The sequence below is a fragment of the Mesoplodon mirus genome, assembly GCF_964341445.2.
Source record: "Mesoplodon mirus genome assembly, chromosome: 6".
Taxonomy (NCBI): domain Eukaryota; kingdom Metazoa; phylum Chordata; class Mammalia; order Artiodactyla; family Ziphiidae; genus Mesoplodon; species Mesoplodon mirus.
The window spans coordinates 79047076-79068004 of record NC_138982.1 but is presented as its reverse complement, the minus strand read 5'-3'; the positions used below and the strand labels follow the sequence as shown (position 1 = coordinate 79068004).

The window sequence follows — 20929 nt, the reverse complement described above, 5'->3', positions numbered from 1 at the left end:
CATATTTATTGATTTGAATATGTTGAGCCATCCCTGTACCCCAAGGATAAATCCCACTTGCCTCATTGTGTATGACTTTTTTTTTCCCAACATCTTTATTGGAATATAATTGCTTTACAATGGTGTGTTAGTTTCTGCTTTATAACAAAGTGAATCAGCTATACATATACATATATCCCCGTATCTCTTCCCTCTTGCGTCTCCCTCCCTCCCACCCTCCCTATCCCACCCCTCTAGGTGGTCACAAACCACCGAGCTGATCTCCCTGTGCTATGCGGCTGCTTCCCACTAGCTATCTATTTTACATTCGGTAGTGTATGTATGTCCATGCCACTCTCTCACTTTGTCCCAGCTTACTCTTCCCCCTCCCCGTATCAAGTCCATTCTCTAGTAGGTATGCATCTTTATTCCTGTCCTGCCCCTAGGTTCTTCATGACCTTTTTTTTTTTTTAGATTCCATATATATGTTAGCATACGGTATTTGTTTTTCTCTTTCTGACTTACTTCACTCTGTATGACAGACTCTAGGTCCATCCACCTCACTACAAATAGCTCAATTTCCTTTTTTTATGGCTGAGTAATATTCCATTGTATATATGTGCCACATCTTCTTTATCCATTCATCTGTCGATGGACACTTAGGTTGCTTCCATGTCCTGGCTATTGTAAATATAGCTGCAATGAACACTGTGGTACATGACTCTTTTTGAATTATGGTTTTCTCAGCATACATGCCTAGTAGTGGGATTGTTAGGTCATATGGTAGTTCTATTTTTAGTTTTTTATGGAACCTCCATAGTGTTCTCCATAGTGGCTGTATCAATTTACATTCCCACCAACAGTGCAAGAGGGTTCCCTTTTCTCCACACCCTCTTCAGCATTTATTGTTTGTAGATTTTTTGATGATGGCCATTCTGACTGGTGTGAGGTCGTATCTCATTGTAGAGATTTTTGCATGTGTTCCTCAAGGATAATGGCCTGTATTTTTTTTCTTATGTTGTCCTTATCTGGCTTCACTTTTTTTAATAGTCACAGTGTATCATTCTTTTTAATTCTGTTAGTTTTCTTAAAAATTTCTAAATCAGTATCCACACATAAGATTGATTATTTAATAAAATACCCTCCTTTTTGGGGGTAGGGGTGGATATTGTATTTGTCACATGATTCCAATTTTATGACATTCTGGAAGAGGCAGAACTATGGAGAGTTAAAAGATCAGCGGTTGCCAGGGGTTTAAGGGATGAATAGCAGAGCACAGAGGATTTTGGAGGCAGTGAAACTATTCTGTTGGACTATAATGGCCGATACATGTCAGTATACATTTGTCAAAACCCACAGAATGAATGTACAACTCCAAGAATGAACCCAAATGTAAACTATGGGCTTTGGGTGATAATGATGTGTCAGTGTTCGTTGGATTATAACAAATGTACCACTCTGGTGGAAATGTCAATGGTGGGGGCACTGGGTGTGCAGGGGTAGGGAGTAGATAGGAACTCAGTAGTTTCCATTCAATTTTACTGTGAACCTAAAATTGCTCTAACAAATAAAGTCAATATTTAAAAAAAAATCAAAGATTTCTTCTCTGATATTCATAAATGAGACTGGGTTCCCCTCTTAGCAGGGGAAAGAGATTATATTTGCCAAGTGGGAGAGCTTTTTGAAAAACAGACGCCTCAACTGTCCTTCCAAAGAGTTTGATTAATAGGTCTGAGGCAAACACGAGGTCTCTAGTGTTGTTTTTTATTTTAAAGATTCCCAAGTGAATTCTGATATGCATCTGCATGCAACTGAAAATCACCATAGCAGAGCAAAAGTTTTATTGGAAAATAATGCAAAATACAGCTGAAATGTAGGCTTAAGTTGGATTGAAGACAGCTTAGATAACAAATGAAATAAAATCTATAGAGGTTTATGATTTTTAAAAAACATGTAATAGTATGAGAAAATTATATTTATCCTAAGCAAATATTTTTAGGATATTATCACCTAAGTGATTAATTGAAAAACTTAAATTATTGTCAATAACTTTTCACTCTCTCAGGAAGCAGAAGCCTTTAAAATTAAAGCCATTATGCCCCATTTTCCTCTTGTTTTCTAGGGAAATAAAGCCAAAAAAGCAATAAAGTTAAAAACAAGATGCAAAACTGGTGGTAAAACAGAAATGTACTCTACTCTTCCAAAATGAAATCTCCCAATTTCCCCTTCATGTCTATTTAGTTAAAATTATCAAATTGTGCTTATTATTCCATCCAGAGTGATTTTATCTATCCCTAGCTATTCACACTGCCACCAGTCTGATCCAGGTCCCTGTCATCCTACAGCTAGATAACTGCAACAGCTCTAACCACCCTTCCTTAACCTCAGTCTCTTTGCTCTTCAATTCATCCTTCACACAGCTCTCAGATTAATCTCAACACCTTTTTCACTATATAACTTCAATGCCTAAGGACCTAAAATGAGTTTTTAGCACTACTTAGATCAAATCTGAACTTCTTTGTCCTACAAGTTCCCTTGGCTTTGATACTCTTTCCATTTTTCATCCATCTATTCCCAAAACACACTGAGTGTAGATCTTTTTATATTTTTATTATATTCAAGATGGTATATATATTCAGTGTGCTGAGTCAATTCAGTCAGTAAGCCACTAACCATTGTGAATATTTAACATTCAAAATATTCTTTGTGCAACACTATAAAATGTTAGTATACTTAATTCTATCATATAAATTGAGTATAATTTTATTAGAAAACATGATGTGTATTTAATATTAAAAAAAACCAAAGACCACAAGAAAGTATGACTACAAAAAAAGCAAGTTACAGGTTTATAAAGTTATGCATAAATGAATTTTAAGTATAAGAAATTTTCGGTTCAATTGTGAATATTTTTTTAACCTATTTTTTCATTAGAGAATGGAGAGGTATCAGCCTGCACCCCAGAGTACATGCTCTCCCATTTGTAAATATTAATTACTCATCTGTTGTTAACTTCTAGTCAAGTAGTAGTGGGTCCCTTTAAAATATTTTAATAAAAATTAGGAAAGAAAAATGAAATTTAAAATATCCTGCCCATTTCTTCCCAGTAAAATTATTAGAGTACCTTTATTTTAGTGACATTCTTGCGTTCAACGGAGGCAAGGTTTGAAAAACCCTGCAATAAGCCTCCTCTGTGAGAAGTCAATAATACAGATATGATTCATAGGTGCTCACCTCTGATTACATCTCATAGCTCTAACTCCATTAACTTAATAGAAATCCAGCTTCAGACCTTCTTCCACTGAGATGTTTACTAATAACCTTTGACCCTGAATTCTGACCTCACCTTCCAGTACCTACAGGTTCCCAACATGCAAGGTTCCCCAGAGACATTCTCAATATCCAAACATTTCAAGGAAAATATTTACCAAAGATTTGGGGAATTCACACCCCAAGATTCAGTAATTCCACTTTTGGAATGTACACAAAGGCAATAAAATCAGCAGTATGTAGAAGAATATTCACAGCAGCATGACTGTTACAATGAAAAACTGTAAACCTAAAAATTCCAAAACGAGGGCTTGGCTATGGGACATAATCATAACATACTGCGAATTAAGAAAAACAGAACAATTAACACATGAAAAATCGGGGTGGTAGGAACAAAACCCCAATTTATACTATTCTCTATACTTTTTAAAACATTTCATAACTTAGAATACAAAAATCTTAAGTAGAAATTAATATTCTTCTTTATCTTCCAAATTTTCTACAGTAAGCAATATACTACTTATACAATAAGAAAAACTTTCAAAAAGTAAAGCTGGAAGCATATATTTACCACAATGAGGCTTCCCAGCCTAACTAAAACATTAGATTTCTTTACTTTTGGCTAGAATTTTATCAACTCAACATGCTGTTATTTTATCAAAGTTCTAACTGAATACTTCAGGTCTTTATGAAAGGGAAAAACTACTTCCCCCTTATAGCTGGATATTTTTAGAGAGAAATCTTTCCCCAAAAATGGCATAAAGGACTCCTTCATGGGGGGAAAAAAAGCGCAAACTTGCCTTTATCCAATTCATATTCATTACTGAATCTAATATATCTATTACATGTACACTTCTAAGGGTTTTAATGTTTTAAATTAAGATTTAGCACCTACAGGATGTATGTGCTTTCCTCCCAAAACATATTAACAACTCAAAGCTCAGAAATTTAATTTTAATCTTCAATACTAAACAAAGTACTGAGCGTACAACACTCAAATGCCATGGAAAGAATGAACAGGCCAGAAATAAAGAGTTCACGTAAAGAAATAAAACAATGGATTTGGTAGGTTAATCCATACCAAAATTATCTTTTTTAAAAAAAGGATGAACTACAAAGATAGAACACAAAAGGAGAGAATCAGAGGTGATAGATGAGATGTCAAAAACTTTTTAGAAGCCTTAAAACAGATGGCCCTGGGACTTCCCTGGTGGTCCAGTGGTTAAGAATCCATCTTGCAATGCAGGGAACATGGGTTCGGTCCCTGGTCAGGGAACTAAGATCTTACATGCCGCAGGGAAACTAAGGCCGCGTGCCACAACTACTGAGCCCGTGCGTTCTGGAGCCCGCTCGCCGCAAGGAAAGATCCCACATGCTGCAACGAAGATCCCATGTGCCGCAACTAAGACCCGATGTAGCCAAATAAATACATTTTTTAAAAAGATGGTCTAATGATATGTTACTAGCGAAGCGGAGAACTCTGAAGGCTAAGCACCTGTAAAGAAGCTGATTCACACTACCCACAAGCAGGAGGCTTCATAGACAGGAGCCCCCCCCCCACCAACCCCAGGCATCTCTGAATGTAGAGTGAGGAACAGGACTAAAAACTGAAAGGTTAGTTGAAAGTCTACAAAACAGCCATCACATTCAGACTTCCTCCTCCGTTGTGCACAGCCAGGCAAGAGTCCATCCCCAAGCCCCCATGGATGTTGAGAGCATTACTCTGAAGAAACTAAACTAGAGAGACTCTAAAATGAGGGACTCCAGTGTAGGTGATGTGCTATACAAAAGACAGGATTACATGAACACAATTAACAGTGAGAACGCCAGCTTCTTTTCTAAGATGAGTTCTCAGAACATGGCATCCAGGTGTGTATCCTGCAGGCAAGACTGGAGGCTCTCTTTTACTTTTTTTTTTTTAATTTTATTGAAGTATAGTTGATTTACAATGTTGTGTTAGTTGGAGGCTCTCTTTCTCAAGGAAACTGACAAGCCCAAGAGAAAAGAACTATGAGAGTCCCCTCCCCCCATAAATGGCCACAGCTACCCTGTTCACCCTTTAACAAGCCACACCTATAGTTTCCAAATCAGTTTTTAGCACTTCACTCTTAAATAGGAATGGACAACCATAAGTTTACCAGACATCCAGGGAGAGCCTCTACAGAGAAAGACTGCAATGGAAACAAAGGAACTTTGAAGAAACAGAGCAATGAGGGGTATAAAACTTTAAAAAAAAAAAACAAACACTATCATTAATACTGTCCTCAAGAGGACTATAGTGTCTATAAAATAATATAAAGATATCATAAGAATGAGCTCTAAGACATTAAAATATGGATAGGAAGTAACAATTCAGTAGAAGGGTTGTAAGATAACATTAAAGAAATCTCTCAGGAAACAGAACAAAAAGACTAAGTGATGGAAAACAGGAAGGAAAAGAAAATTAAAAGAACCACCTAAGAATTCTACTACCCAAATAATACAAATTCCAAGAAAGACAAAAAAATTAAATGAGAAAGAGATTATCAAAGAAACAATGCATCAAATTTAGAGTATTCATTCAATGAAAGACACCATGGACAAAACTAACAGAAAGATGCCAGGCCTATAAAAGATATTTTCCAATCCTAAAACCAACAGACCTCCACAAGGAACTCCTGCAAACCAAAAAAAAAAAGACAGGAAGAGTTCCCTGGTGGCCCAGTGGTTAGGATTCCAGGCTTTCACTGTTGTGGCCTGGGTTCAATCCCTGGGTCGGGGAACTGAGATCCCGCAAGCTGAGCAGCACAGCATGGCCAAAACAAACAAACAAACAAAAAAGACAGGGACCGGAAAGGAAAGATAGACAAAGTACAAAACAGACAATTAACAAAAGGGAAAACCTGAATGGATACAAGAGATGCTCAAATTCATTAATTATCAGAGAATGTAAATTAAAACAATGAGATACCACTTTATACCCGACTAGCAAAAATTAAGAAGTTGGATAAAACCAAGTACTGTCAAAGATGTGGGCAAACAAGAAAACTCCTCACTGCTAGCAGGCACATAAACTAGTTCTCCTATTCTATGACCCAGGAATCCCACTCCTGGGCATACATCCCAAAGAACTTCTCACACAGGTCCACAAGGATGTACAAGTAAGAGTATATTTACCACAGTGTACTTGTGATGCCAGAGAGGCAACTCAGGTGTCAGTGATTAGGGAATAAAAAGTAAAATGTGGTAGATGCACATTATGGAATTCTACATTATACACAACTATATGTACACACAACGAAACAGAAAGGTCTCCAAACAATGCTGAGTAAAAAGAGTAAGAAACAGAACAAGGTCTATAACACAATATATAAACTAAATACACAAAACGCACTATATATTTCACAATGATTCACATATAATCAAGGAATGTATCAGCCACGATGCAGTGGGTGCCTACTAGAAAGGGTAATGGAAGTAGGGCTCAGAAATGAAAGAGAAAAATTTAAAGGACATTGTACAGTTTGATGATAGTGTCAAGAACTGGGAAGCATAATTAACTCTATAACTCTTTTTACCTAAGGCCCCAATAATAATAATAAATAATAAATAAATTTCCCAAAACTAAAGGACACAAATCCCCAGCTTGTAAGGGTCCATCAAGTGCCCTTAAGTGAAAAAAAAAAAAAACCAAACAATCAAATCTAGGGACATTATGGAATTTCAGGGGTTAAAAATAATACCCTAAAAGCTTCTGGAGATTGGAGAAAAGACAGGGAAGGTCGCATACAAATGAAGAATGAGAACGTCTTTGGACTTCAACAGCAACATTAAAATGTAGAAAACAATGGAGCTATGACTTCCAAACTTTTTAAGCCTAGGTTTTTATACCCAGCCAGATTACTGATGAAATGTTAAGGCAGAATATAGATATTTTTCAATCGTGCAAGATCTCAGAAAGTTTTTGCTTCCCAGGTACCCTTTCTCTGTAAGTTAAGAAAATATGGGAAACAGGAGATCCAATACAGGAGAAGGTCAAAGAGAATTTTAAGGGCGACATAAAGAAAAGTTCCAGGATAACAGCTGTGAAGTAGACCTAGAAAGTAACCAGTCCAGATTGCATTAAAAGGACAGAAGGTTCCAGGACAGCTATCTCATGGAAGTGGAAGTGGGAAAAAAAGGTGTTACTCCTGGAAAAACAAAAATTGGTTAAGAGAAGAAATGATATCACAATATACTACATGGTTCAGCTATAAACATTTACATAGTTATAACTGAACGTTGACTTAATAAACACCTGTGATAACTATATTAAAAGGACGGGAGAGGCAGTGTGTAAATGTGGAGGAAAGTCAATAGATAATGTCTAAAACTGCTATATCAAGAAATAGCAATAGAAGCAAGTTATTTATAAATATGAAAGAGGAAACAGCTAAAAGAAAGAAATTGGTGGCCTCTAAAGTGCAGAGGCTAGGACGGGGACAGTTGTTTTCAGAGAATATTCTAATTTAAAAATTGTATTTTTTAATGGCAGTAAAGCAAGGAACTCCAATAGCCCTTCAGCTTTTAGTAAATAAGATCTTCACAGTATCATTTCATGATGTTAAAAAAACTGCGTCTAGTTTGTTCTGCTGGAGACTGCACTGCAAACCAAGACAAAAATCAAGTTTTAATGATTGATGTGAACATAGTACAAATAGTCCTGTGATTGAATACCAGCTCCACCACTTATTCTGTGAAGTAGGGCAAGTTACCTAACCATCCTGTACATGTAGCCACCTTCTCAAAGAGGTTTTGCAAGGGTAATTAAGTGAAAACACCTGATGCAGTGCTTGAGCCATCAACAGATGTTAGTACCTTTTGCTTGTCTTTCTGCCCCCTAGCTAAAAACCCCCATTTTGACCCCAAGCTGGCTTGGTCACAGAATACGGAGACTCATGGACAACTCAGCACATATCCCTCCTCATGCTGAAAAATCAATCATGATGAGTAAGCAGACTTATCTTTGTATATGAAAAGCAGCATTATTCTTGTTATGTGAAAGAGATTATCCCCATTATCCACATTTTGGATTATTGCCTGCTTTCAAGAACTGTCCCAATTAGTCTATTACACTAGATCAGAACCATTTTGTCACTAAGGTCTGTCATGTAGGGTCGTTATCATCTTTAAAAACAAACAAACAAAAAACTGTACGGGGGCTTCCCTGGTGGCACAGTGGTTGAGAGTCCGCCTGCCGATGCAGGGGACACGGGTTCATGCCCCGGTCCAGAAGATCCCACATGCCGCGGAGCGGCTGGGCCCATTGAGCCATGGCCGCTCAGCCTGCGCGTCCGGAGCCTGTGCTCCGCAACGGGAGAGGCCACAACAGTGAGAGGCCCACATACCACAAAAAAAAAAACTGTACGTTCCACAAGTCTTCATCCCTGCTCTTTCACTGCAAGGACTTAAAATTTCCTAATGAAGGTCCTATCTGGTCCCTCACTGTCCTGGGGCCACCTCCTGCTCACTGCAGCAAGAATAGAGGCAAATCAGCCCCCAATCAGCTAACTGAATTGTTTACCATTTCCAATGTTTTCTTCCATTATTATGGCTGAATTCAGAATACCTTGCAAAGTACAGAAACCTTAAAACAAAGAGATTAACAGGGAATTATCTTTATCATCACTATGTCAGTCACCTTTACTTGCATGGCCAAAAGTCTTAGTTGATTTTATACAAGGCATACATACTTCTAGAAACAATCTGACAAGACTTAAAAACACTAAATCATAAATCATCAAGACTGTATCATTAATTCAACAAACACTATGCTAAAATACTGGAGATAAAAATAATATATAATCCCTACTTTCAAACGAGAGGGAAAAGGTAAAGACAAAATCAAGATCAACAGAGAACAAACAGTCCAGGAAACAACTGAGAGCAGCAATTCCAGACTACCTGGTATAGTTTATAACACAGTTGAGGCTAAGAAAAATTATGAAAACTATGAAAGCTGAACACAGCTCTGAGCCTCCTGATAGCCAAAGTACAAAGAGAAACAGGATGGTTTACAAATACAAATGATCTAATAAAAGCAGTCATTTGTTTAAATTTAAAAAAAAAAAAGCAAAGGAAGAAAACAAAAAGGCCTATCACTGAGGTGTTAAAGAACGTGTAAGGTTTCTACTTTATAAGGATCAGTAAATAAATTAGAAACGGTGCCTTAGATAGCAATGAAGAGTTTTTTCATGTTCCAATCCTAGATAAAAGTCAAGGTACAAAATATTATTAATTCATAGTTCTGTGAAGAAACTTCTATGAGGATCTAAAGTAACATAATGCAAGTATACTGACTTCAGGTGAAGCGTTAATTTCTATCATTTAGCTTAGTCTAGGTTTTTATAAATGTATGTTTTGTTTCCCTACTAGATGGTAAACTCCTCAAGGCTTATGTTGTCTGATTCCATTTGAACTTCCTTTGCTATTTAGTACAGTTTCTGCTCAATTATGACTGATAAAATGTCATGCAGTCAATATTTTTACTCATTATTTGTTAGTCTTCCCTGCAACACTGTAAATTCCATGACACAAGAACAGTGTCTTCTAGGGGCAGGACAGGAATAAAGATGCAGACGTAGAGAATGGACTTGAGGACATGGGGAGGGGGAAGGGTAAGCTGGGATGAAGTGAGAGAGTGGCATGGACATATATACACTACCAAATGTAAAACCAATAGCTAGTGGGAAGCAGCCACATAGCAGCTGAGCTGAGATCAGCTCAGTGCTTTGTGACCACCTAGAGGGGTGGGATAGGGAGGGTGGGAGAGAGACGCAAGAGGGAGGAGATGTGGGGATATATGTATACATATAGCTAATTCACTTTGTTATACAGCAGAAACTAACACACCATTGTAAAGCAATTCTATTCCAAAAAAAAAAAGAATAGTGTCTTGATCATGTCTACATCCCCAGTCTCAGGGCCTATGAACACTCCAAGTATTCGCTGAATTAATGGACCAAATAAAGAAAACGCAACCAAGAAGTTTGAAAGGAGAGGAGAAATAATTCCTAAATTAGCAGTGATTCTGGTTCTAAGGCTGGTTCTAACAAGAGCTGGAACACCTTAGGCAAGTTACCTAACTTCTCTGACCCTCGAAGCTTTAATCTGTAGAAAAGGAAAAAATAACATACTTCAGAGTTACTGTAAGCATTAACGTTTTACTGTACAAAAAGTATTTAGCACAATATCTGGAAAGGAGCTCAATAAATGTTAATTCCTTTACCTTTCCTCATGTTCTCCACCTTAAAATCCGGTATTACACATAAAAGTGCCTTCCAAGAATAAATTATTTCAGTAAAAGTACAATAGAGTTCATTCTCCATTTGCTTTGAAAAGTTAAAATTTCATCTCTTCAATCTTTAAAATGGAGGGGGACTAGCTTGTGAATTACTTTCAAAATATCACAAACGCAAGAACAAGTTAAGAAAAAAAACAATGTCAAGAATGATCCTTGAAGCAACGTGGGGGGGCGGGGGGGCGGGGAATCACTCATCTACTGCGAAAAAATAGGGGTTTTTAAGGAAGTGCTCACTAAAGGAAAAAAGGCTTGAAAAAGGTAGAAACGTTATTTAATAGTATGTTTTAGCAAAAATACTTCCCAACTGTTTATTCTGAATTTAAACCTTAAAAAATTAATTATTTTGACATCGTGAGCTTAAAAGTGGAACATAACATATAATTCCATTCAAACCTAAAACATTCCTTCATGACGACCTCCCAGACTCCAGTCATCCTTCAGTTTCATCCTCCCATTTTGAGCTTAATCGAATACCTCGCCGCTTCTCTCGCATCACCACTGACATACGCTGTGTGCAGACGAAGTTCTGTCATTCCTATAATTACCACACCCCTGTCAGACGCTTCAGGCCCATGTTGTTATGACATCTGTAAACTGCAGTCCTCCGTCTGTCTCCACCCGCACAGCGCCCCCTCCCCCCCCCTCCCAAACCACCGGCTCCGGCTCGGGCTGTAACTTGTGAATTCCCGAGACGGTCCCCTCCGGCCTCGGTTAGGATTTTTACACGCCCCCCACCCCTTGCTCTTTCCTGCCTCAGTCGCCGCACTCCGCGCGGCCCACCCACGCCCCCAGCTCGCTCGCTCGCTCCGGGCCGCGGCGCTGGCTCCGCACTCCCTCCTCTCCGCCCCGCTGCCTCGGCGCCCCGCAGTCCCCGACGCTGCTTCCAGCCCTGCTGCCGCGCCGCCCCACCCCGCCTCGCCTCGCCTCCACCGGCGTTCCCGAAGGCGAACCAGTGCTCCCCACCCCCACCCTCCTCTCCGCCGACCGCGCGGCCGTTGGGACTGCCGGCCCGTGACGCACGGACGCGCAGCGAGCGCCCAGGCCCAGGAACCCGAGCTCGAGCACGGCGGCGTCCCGCCCTCACCGCGGGGCCTCCCCCGCACACAACCGGATCCGCCAGATCCCCCGGCGGGAGGGGGAGGGGCCGGGGGGCCCCGCACTCACCAAGCTCAAGGCAGCCGATCCCGGTGCCACTGCTGGGGTGAGCCTCTGGCTCGCTCGCTCGCCTGCCGTGCCTCTCCCGCACACAACCTCGAAGACCCAGCTCGCGCCTCGGCGGTGCTCACCAGGCCTCGCTCGCCGACACCGCCGCGCAACCAGCACAGCGAGACCCAGCTCAGCCGGCGTTCGCAGTACGCCTGCGCGCGGGGGCTGGCCCGCGCGCCTGCGCGCGTCTCTCCTCCACCCTGCTGCAGAGGCTGCCGGGAGGTGTAGTCTTCCAACCGTCCTCGCGAAGCGCTAGCGGTTAGCCGGGAACCAGTGGAGAGTCTTGGAGTCGGGAAGGAGGTCCGGTTGACATGGTTCGCAGTTAGTGGCAAAGGTTGGAGAGTCATCCTGGAGTGACAATGAAACGGTACTTCTTAGGCTGAATTGCAAAGTTATGTCTACAAACTTGTCTTCGAAGCTCTTCCAGGGCGGATCGATCCTTGCTCACCTCTGTCTATAGCCTCTGACAGGCTTGTTACCTAATACACGTTTACTGAGTAAATAATGGAATGAATGAAGCCTGAGGGATTACTAAAAAAAGAGTTATAAGTCAGCGCTTCATGTCTAAGGCATTCACATGCAGCATGTTTGAGAAACTTCTGGGTATTTCCTTTTTTAGTTCTCTCCCGTCCCCTTTGCCTGATAATGTATATAAGCAGTATCAAAAATCATTAAGAAATTAAATGAAACACAAATTCTTGCTTTACTCTCAATAAATGCTCTCAAACGAAAATTTGGGACAAGTAGTTGTTACTGTTAAATCTGATGGAATTCTCTTTGAGTTTAATCCAATTGTTTTTGAGCAGTGGCTTCAAAAGAAGAAAGACTGGGGCTACCCTGGTGGCGCAGTGGTTGAGAGTCCGCCTGCTGATGCAGGGGACGCGGGTTCGTGCCCCGGTCCGGGAAGATCCCACATGCCGCGGAGCGGCTGGGCCCGTGAGCCATGGCCGTTGAGCCTGCGCGTCCGGAGCCTGTGCTCCGCAACAGGAGAGGCCACGACAATGAGAGGCCCGCGTAACGCAAAAAAAAAAAAAAAGAAAAAGAAAAGAAAAACTGAAGCCAGCCAAGCAGAGGTCACAGAATACAAGGTCTCGCATGCGACCTGGTTTATCAAATCAATCTAAACACCCACGGAGAAGCAAGGTGAAAGAAGTGGGGTAGCTCTATAACATAAGTGTGGGAGAGAGGACCTTACTGCCTGAATCCTAGGCTATGCGATGTTCATTTGTCCTGGATCTCTTTCTGCCACGTCAGTATTCCCCACTAACGGTGTGTTTTCTAGGATGAGCTGAGTTTGAGCAAGGGCACTGGGGAAAGGGAATGTGTTCTAAGGGAGAGACTTGGAGGCAAGTGTGCATGACCGCAGCTAAGCTGAGGACAGATCACTTTATTCCAATCAGGAGCTAATATTATTCAGAGCTGGACTTTAGTATTTGTGAAAACTCGTTTCTTTCCAGTTCACCCTTACTCCTAGTTAGGGTATCCCGTGAGGGTCTGGACCAAAAGTCTGGGGTATTTACTAGGGCCTCTCTTCCTTGACCCAACCTCTTCAGCCCCATGAGACAGTCAAAAGCTCTACTCAGTTTTTCAGCCACTGCTTTCAGAATTAGCAATCACTTCAAGTGGAAAAGTAACAGCAAATATCAGGCTCACCTCTCATGGGTTCACTTTCTTTTCTTCCAGATCTTGGACCCCCAGATTCTCACTGCTGTGGTAGCTCTTCAGTGCCTTAATGTTTTTTATATTTTGTCCAGCTGTTCTCCGTGGTGGGAGGATTTGTTCAAGACAACAGTAGTCCATTGCTGAAGCAGAATTCCTCTATATATGTTACTTTTACAAAAATGTTATCATACCATACATGGTGTTTTGTTAGCTAATGTCTCTCTGACTATATCTTTTTGTATTAAAATTTTTTTAAATTTTAAATTATAGAACAGTAGTTTTGCTATTACAAACAACACTGCTGTGAACATTCTTGTACGTATCTTTGTGTGTACAGGGAAACTGCTAGATCCTAAGACATTGCATCTTTAACCTTATGAGATGTGATAGGCAGAATTCTCAGATGGCCCCCATGATCTTTGCCCCTTGCTGTTACCCTGTATAATCCCTACCCCTTGAGTGTGGGTGGGAGCTTTGACTTACTTCTGGCCAATAGAATATGGCAAGGATGATTACATTTCATTATAAGTCCCTGTCTTAGCAGACCAGAGCTAGACACTCTCCTGCTGGCCTTGAAGAATCGAGCTTTCATGTTGAGAACTGCCTATGGAGAGGGCCACGTGGCAGGGAACTGCAGATGGTTTCTAGCACCTGGGTGCAGCCTCCAGCTGACAGCCAGTAAGAAGCCAGGGCCCTCAGCCCTACAGCCACAAGGAAATGAATTCTGCCAACAACCTGAGATGGCTTGGTAGTGGATTCTTCCCCAGTCAAGCCTCCAGATGAGAAGACAACGTGACTTAAACCTTGATTGCAGCTTTGTGAGACCCTGAGCAGAGGAACCAGCTCAGATGTGCCCGTAATCCTGGCCCACAGAAACTATGAGATAATAAATGTGTTATAAGACACTAGGTTTCTGGTAGTTTGTTCCACAGCGATGGAAAAGTAATATACTAGATATTGCCAGATTATTTCACAAAGTGGTTGTGCCAGCTTATGTTCCACAAGCAGCTGATAAGGTTTTCTTTTCTAAACAACCTTGCTAACATTTGGAAATGTCTTTTTTATTTTTGCCAAATGGATGGGTGTGAAAATACATAATAATAAGATACATATATTAACATAAAAACACGAAAAATAAGTTTTTACTTGCAATGATATATTCCGTTGTATTTTTTTCTGTTGCATAAATGCTATTACTTAAAATAGCAATAGGACTCATTAAAAGTGGCAACTAATAATAATTAATAGAAGGACTAATTAAGAAAATAATTTGTGAGAAAAATCCAACCTTTTATAGCATAATATATATATTTTTAAACATCTTTATTGGATTATAATTGCTTTACAATGGTGTGTTAGTTTCTGTGTATAACAAAGTGAATCAGCTATATGTATACATACATCCCCATATCTCCTCCCTCTTGCGTCTCCCTCCCACTCTCCCTATACCACCCCTCTAGGTGGTCACAAAGCACCGAGCTGATCTCCCTGTGCTATACAGCATAATATTTTTATGTTTCTTTCTGTCCTCTGGTTCAGCAACTTATTTTAACTCTTTCTTAAACTCTTTATCACATATTCAAATTTTGTAGGCTATATTAGTCTATATTCTATATGTATATTAAGATACATAAATGTAGGAATTTTATGAAGGCGAGTATAAATACAGTAGAGCTAGTTAAACAGATATTACTCCTATCACAGTTTTAAAAAATGATATGTTTCTGTCCATGATACAGTGGGATATTTTTTATTCTTTTTGTTTCCTTTTTCATCAATATTTCTCTGAACTGCCTGGAGCCTTTAGGACATCTTTTCTTTTATGTAATGGTAAAACCAAATACAGCCAAATATAAAATTAGTTTTGACTTGCAGCTCTGTTCCTCTGCCTGCATTGCACTGATTCTTGTTGGCACAGATGACATCAAGCTAAACATTCCCTCAACAAAAGTGTTTGAGCATAGAACAGTTAGGATTTTAATTACTAGTGCAGCAGGTTTTTAAACTTGTAGGAATTTGTTTCTGGTTCTCCAGAATGTCCACCCATTTTGTATCTACAGACTTGCTTTGGTAAACCAACTGTCTGCCAGTCAGGTCCTTTGCATCTATAAATTAACCATTTCTATATCTAAAATGCCCATTGTTTTTAAAACATTCTGAAGCACATTGTATGTTATCATAAGTTAAACCTCTCTTCCCCAGAAAAAATGGTTTTAAAGCATAGAGGTAATTTGAGCTTGTGAAACTGAAGTTAGATTCCAAATAAATTTACAGTTTTAGTGAAGAAATTCAGAAAGTCCTGTTTAATTTGGTTACTTTTTTCTAGGGACACTTTTTTTAAAGTTCTGAAACAGTCTTATTTCCAAAAATTTGTCTTTTTTTTTTTTCTGTTTGAAGTTTTTGTCTCAACCTGCATATAACGTTGAATAATTGAGATTCAGATGGTTCATCCTTTTCTAGACTTCTTATGACCTCTTCAAGGATTATCAGACAGTTTTGGAGAACCAGCATGTTTATTTCTGTTTCACTGTAATTCTTCTCTCTGTTCTCATCCTCAATGTATTTCCAAATTGGAGCAGGACATTCTTCTTGTTCCAGGCTTTGAAAATATGATTTTATGGCAGGCTGACATTATAACGTCTTTTCTATGGCTGGCAACAATGATCGCCATCTTGTAGGTACATGTTTAAGGAAGCTGTCTCCTGCCATTTCTATAGTCAAACATGTCGTTAAATGCTTCCGCACATTTTGAGGAAGCTGAAATGCCCAAACACTTTCATTATGAAAACTTCTGTATCGCAGGTAAGCAAACCACACCCCTCTTTAAACAGTGTTCTGTATAAGATGTTTAGCCGATGAGATCGTTTCATTTTCTTTGGTAAGAAGTTTAGAGACTGAATAGAATTTGTCAAAATTAACATTTGCCCTGAAAGCAAATAAATAAGCCGAGTCTACTTTGTCTTTGGACAGATATAACACACTTTGTTTTATGTGTTTGTGGTTTCATTAAAATCTTAGACATCAAGAAGACAATTTGAAACTCCATTTTTCAAGTAAAATTACCTTAAGAGCTAGGGGAGACATTTTCTGAATCAGGAAATAAAATCTTACTCCGTTCCATGGAGCAATGAAAGGCACGATACAATAATGCATATTGGTTCATGTGATATGCCCAAGCTAATTCAGCAGCTACTGTTTTCAACTGAGCATTGGTGTCTTCGGGAGAAATTAAACAAACTTTTGATTGATTTTGAAGTACCTGTCTGTCTCATCCTGGACTTGTAAATTTCAGTCTCCATATGTGCTTTTACATCCCCTTCTCCGCCATACCCATCCCAAACTCTTTTCTGCATATTGCACAGTATGCTCTGTTTTTGTTATTTACCTTCATAATCAGTTACATTGTCCTTCCATATGTAATTAATATTACACAATCATTGAGCTTTCTTTCAGTGATGTCATCATGCTGTTGCTGGTATTATAATCACTCTCTTATAAAACATGATCATCACACTCATAATGTTAAAAAATTTAACTTGTATGAGGCACAATGGTTAGTCCATAGGCAAAGCCAAAGATGTATTGCTAATGTTTATGATTACAATGCACTTAAACTGCACACTTCGGTCGCATCCCTCAGAATGATGCAACAATGGATGATCATTACTGTGAACTGCAAATCATGGTTACCAATATCAGTGAACAGGGGGGAAAAAAACAAAGACAGAGACTATAGACGTCGAATAATCTGTGCTGTATCCATTTGACACAAAAGCAGTGTTGCTTTCAGCCTCTATTTTGGGGGATGTATGGTTTTGTACTTTTCCCCCAACTTCCCACACCGATCATAAAAGATCGGGATTTTTTTGTGTGTCCTGGGAGGTTTCCCAGGATGTAGGAATTTCAGTGCTAAAACCCAAAAGGTCAGGCAAATCAGAACAATTTGTCCCTCTTTCCCACCTGTACTGGCCAAATGTATTCCATTCATCTGGCCAGTACACCCATTCCCTTACCTGCTGTGAGTGCTGGCTGATAACTTTCAGCTGCCCCCTTCTCTGAAGAATTGCAGGGCTAACAGGAGCCAGCTTGCTAGAAGGCTCCCACTCCTTTCCCCAGGGACAAACCTCAGCCAATAACTGATATCAGAGTAAAAAACGGCCAACCATTGCTACTGTGTTCAACTTATTCTGATGGTACTATGTGTGCTCTAGAGCCTCCCCATGTAATCAGACTAAAGCTAGTCTTCAACTGAGACAGCACTCTTACTAGCTTTTCCCCCTGCCTTAGACTGTCTCCTTTATTCCCACATTCCTGAGAGCACTCTCCCAATAAGTCACTTGAACAAGAATCCCCATCTCAGGCTCTGCATCTAGGGAACCCTCCCTAGACCATGATCCTAATGTGCTGTTTTCCATTTCCTTAATCAGTTGTCCAAGACCATTTACTGAGGTTGGTCCATTGTTTTCCCAGTGATCTGCAATTTTACCTCTGTCGTTCATATATATATATATATATATATACATATATATATATATATATATATATATACACACACTCAGGTCTCCATATTGAGAAAAGTATGCATATAGTCACATGATACTCAGAAAATAAAAAGAACCAGTGAGCAAAAATGCAAGAAACAAATAGTTTAGACTTGAACATGGAAACTTGAATAAGAAATCAATTGTATTCTTTATCACATAAATTCTGAGTTCTAAATGGTACTTAGCTTCTAATTGCAAATATTTACTGAAAATATTTTAATGTATCATTAAAGTATTGATACCGTAAAACCTGCAATGTGAAAAAGTGCATCATAAATTTGCAGAATTTTTTATATATTTATAAAATTTATATAGTATATATAATATATAAACTTGAGAGATATATATCACAACTATACAAATATATAAATGTATTATATAAATTTATGTATTTTGGGGGGTATTCAATACATATATATTCGAGATACATATATTCTCAAGTTTCCATATAGGCACAGGTCTGTTTTGGAGCTTTCTATTCTATTCAGTTGGTCTGTTTGTCTATCCCTACACCAATAACACGTCTTAATTACTGTAATTGTATAATAAGTCATAATATGTTGCAGGTCAAGTCACTTCCACTTTGTTTTTCTTCTTTAAATTGCTTTGGTTCTTCTTGGGCCTTTTTGTTTGATATGTTTTATAATTACTCCATCAGTTTCTATGAAGAAAATCTCCTCTGATTTTGATTGAAACTATATTGAATTGATAAGATTAATTTTTGGAGAACAGACATTGCTATTATATTGTCTTCCTCTCAGTGAGGATATAGTATATCTCTCCAGTTATTTAGGTCTTCTCTAATGCTTTTCAATGATGTTTTGTAATTTTTTTCAGGAAGTTTTTGTACATCTTTGTTAAATTTAATTCTAGTTACCTTATTTTTTTGCTGTTGCTATTATATTGGTTTAAAAAAAGCCTTTACATTTATTGTTTTTCATGCATAGAAATGAAATTGATTTATATAAATTTCTATTTAGAATCTTGCAGAGTGCTTTTATTAATTCTAATAATTTGTCTCCAGATTTTCTTGGACTTTCTATAGACGATCATATTCTCTGTGATTTAATGACATTTTTGTTTCTCCATTTTTAGTGTTTTTTGTTTGTTCTTTAATGTGTTTGACAGGAGCTCTAATACACTGCTGAAGGTGTGGTGATAGGAATCATCCAGTGTCTCATTCCTGATTTTGTAGGGAATCACTCTAATGTTTTACCATGAAATATGATCCTTGCTCTAGGTTTTTGATAGATATCCTTTTATGAATTCTTTACCAAATGATTTCTCTCTATATATTGAAATGAGCATACCCTTTAATATATTTATATGGTAAGTTACATTTTAGATTTTCTAAAGTTAAACTATCTTTGCATTTCTGCGATAAACCCAACTTGACCATGATTTATTTATACGGAGCTGAATTACATTTATTAATACTTTGATTAGAATTTGTGCATCTATTAACATAAATGAAGCAGTCTGTACTTTTCCTATCTTGTACTGTTGTCTATTTTTGGTATCAAAGTTAAACTAGCTCTGAAAAATTTGTTGGGGAGGGTTCCCTATTTCTGTTCTCTAGAAGATTTTATGTTTATAATTCCAGAAGATTGGAATTATCTGTTCTTTGAAGGTTTGGAAGAACTCACTAGTTAAATCATCTTAGCCTATTGTATTTACTTGTTTACTTGTTAGGAAAATTTTTAATTACTAATTCAACTTATTTAATAGATACTAGAAAATTCAGGATTTCTAGTTCTTCAATCAATTTTGGTAAGTTGTTTTTTTCTAAGAAAATCTATATTTTGTTTAAATTTTCAATGTATTAGCATTAAATTGTTTTGTCTATTTCTTTTAATTTTTGCAAAGAAACTGCTGTTGACTTTATTACTTTTCTCTGTTGTATGTTTTTGTTTTTATTTAATTATTTTGTTTTTATTCAAGTTGATTTTATTTTTTTTAATTTTTAAAAATTTTATTTATTTTATTTATTTATTTTTGGCTGTGTTGGGTCTTTGTTGCTGTGTGTGGGCTCTCTCTAGTTGTGGCGAGCGGGGGCTACTCTTTGTTGCAGTGCGCAGTCTTCTCATTGTCAAGGCTTCTCTTGTTGCAGAGCACAGGCTCTAGGCACATGGGCTTCAGTAGTTGTGGCACGCAGGCTCAGTAGTTGTGGCGCACAGGCTTAGTTGCTCCGCTGCATGTGGGGTCTTCCCAGACCAGGGCTCAAACCCATGTCCTCTGCATTGGCAGGCGGATTCTTAACCACTGCGCCATGAGGGAAGCCCCTTATTTTCTTTTCTTACCTTAAATTGGTTACTTAACTGATTAATTTCTGCCTATAGATTTTCTTAATATAAGCTTTAAGGTTCTATAACTTAAGTACTATTTTAGTTTTATGTCAAAAATTGTATTAGTAATATTTTCATTAACATTCAGTTCTAAATATTTTCCAATTTCTGTTAAGTTTTCATGACCCATGAGATGTTATTTTGAAGTGTATATCTTATTTCCAAATGTATTTATTTTTAAGCTATTGGGTTTTTAAAATTGATTTCTAAGTTAATTACGTGATGGATGATAGTCAGAGAACACAGTCCAATCGAGAATATCTTAAAACTATTGAACTTAGAATATGGTCAATATGTATAACTATTCTGTGTATACTTGAGAAGAATATATATTCTCTAATTGCTGGGTGGAGGGTTCTGTATATGTTCATTAGGTTAAAACTGTATTCTTCAAATCTTCTATAGCCTTGCTAATTTTTTTTTTTTTTTTTTTTTGCGGTGCGCGGGCCTCTCACTGTTGTGGCCTCTCCTGTTGCGGAGCACAGGCTCCGGACGTGCAGGCTCAGCGGCCATGGCTCACGGGCCCAGCCACTCCGCGGCATGTGGGATCCTTCCGGACTGGGGCACGAACCCGTGTCCCCTGCATCGGCAGGTGGACTCTC

General features: G+C 38.6%; 1 protein-coding gene across 1 annotated transcript in view; it reads right to left on the bottom strand.

Moving 5' to 3' along the window:
- KPNA1 (karyopherin subunit alpha 1) overlaps positions 1 to 11939 on the bottom strand; it is a 70583-nt gene extending 58644 nt beyond the window's left edge. The window contains exon 1 of the mRNA XM_082624664.1: positions 11735 to 11939. The gene's annotated coding sequence lies outside the window, so the exon portion shown is untranslated. The remainder of the gene's footprint in view (positions 1 to 11734) is intronic.
- Positions 11940 to 20929: the final 8990 nt, after the last annotated feature.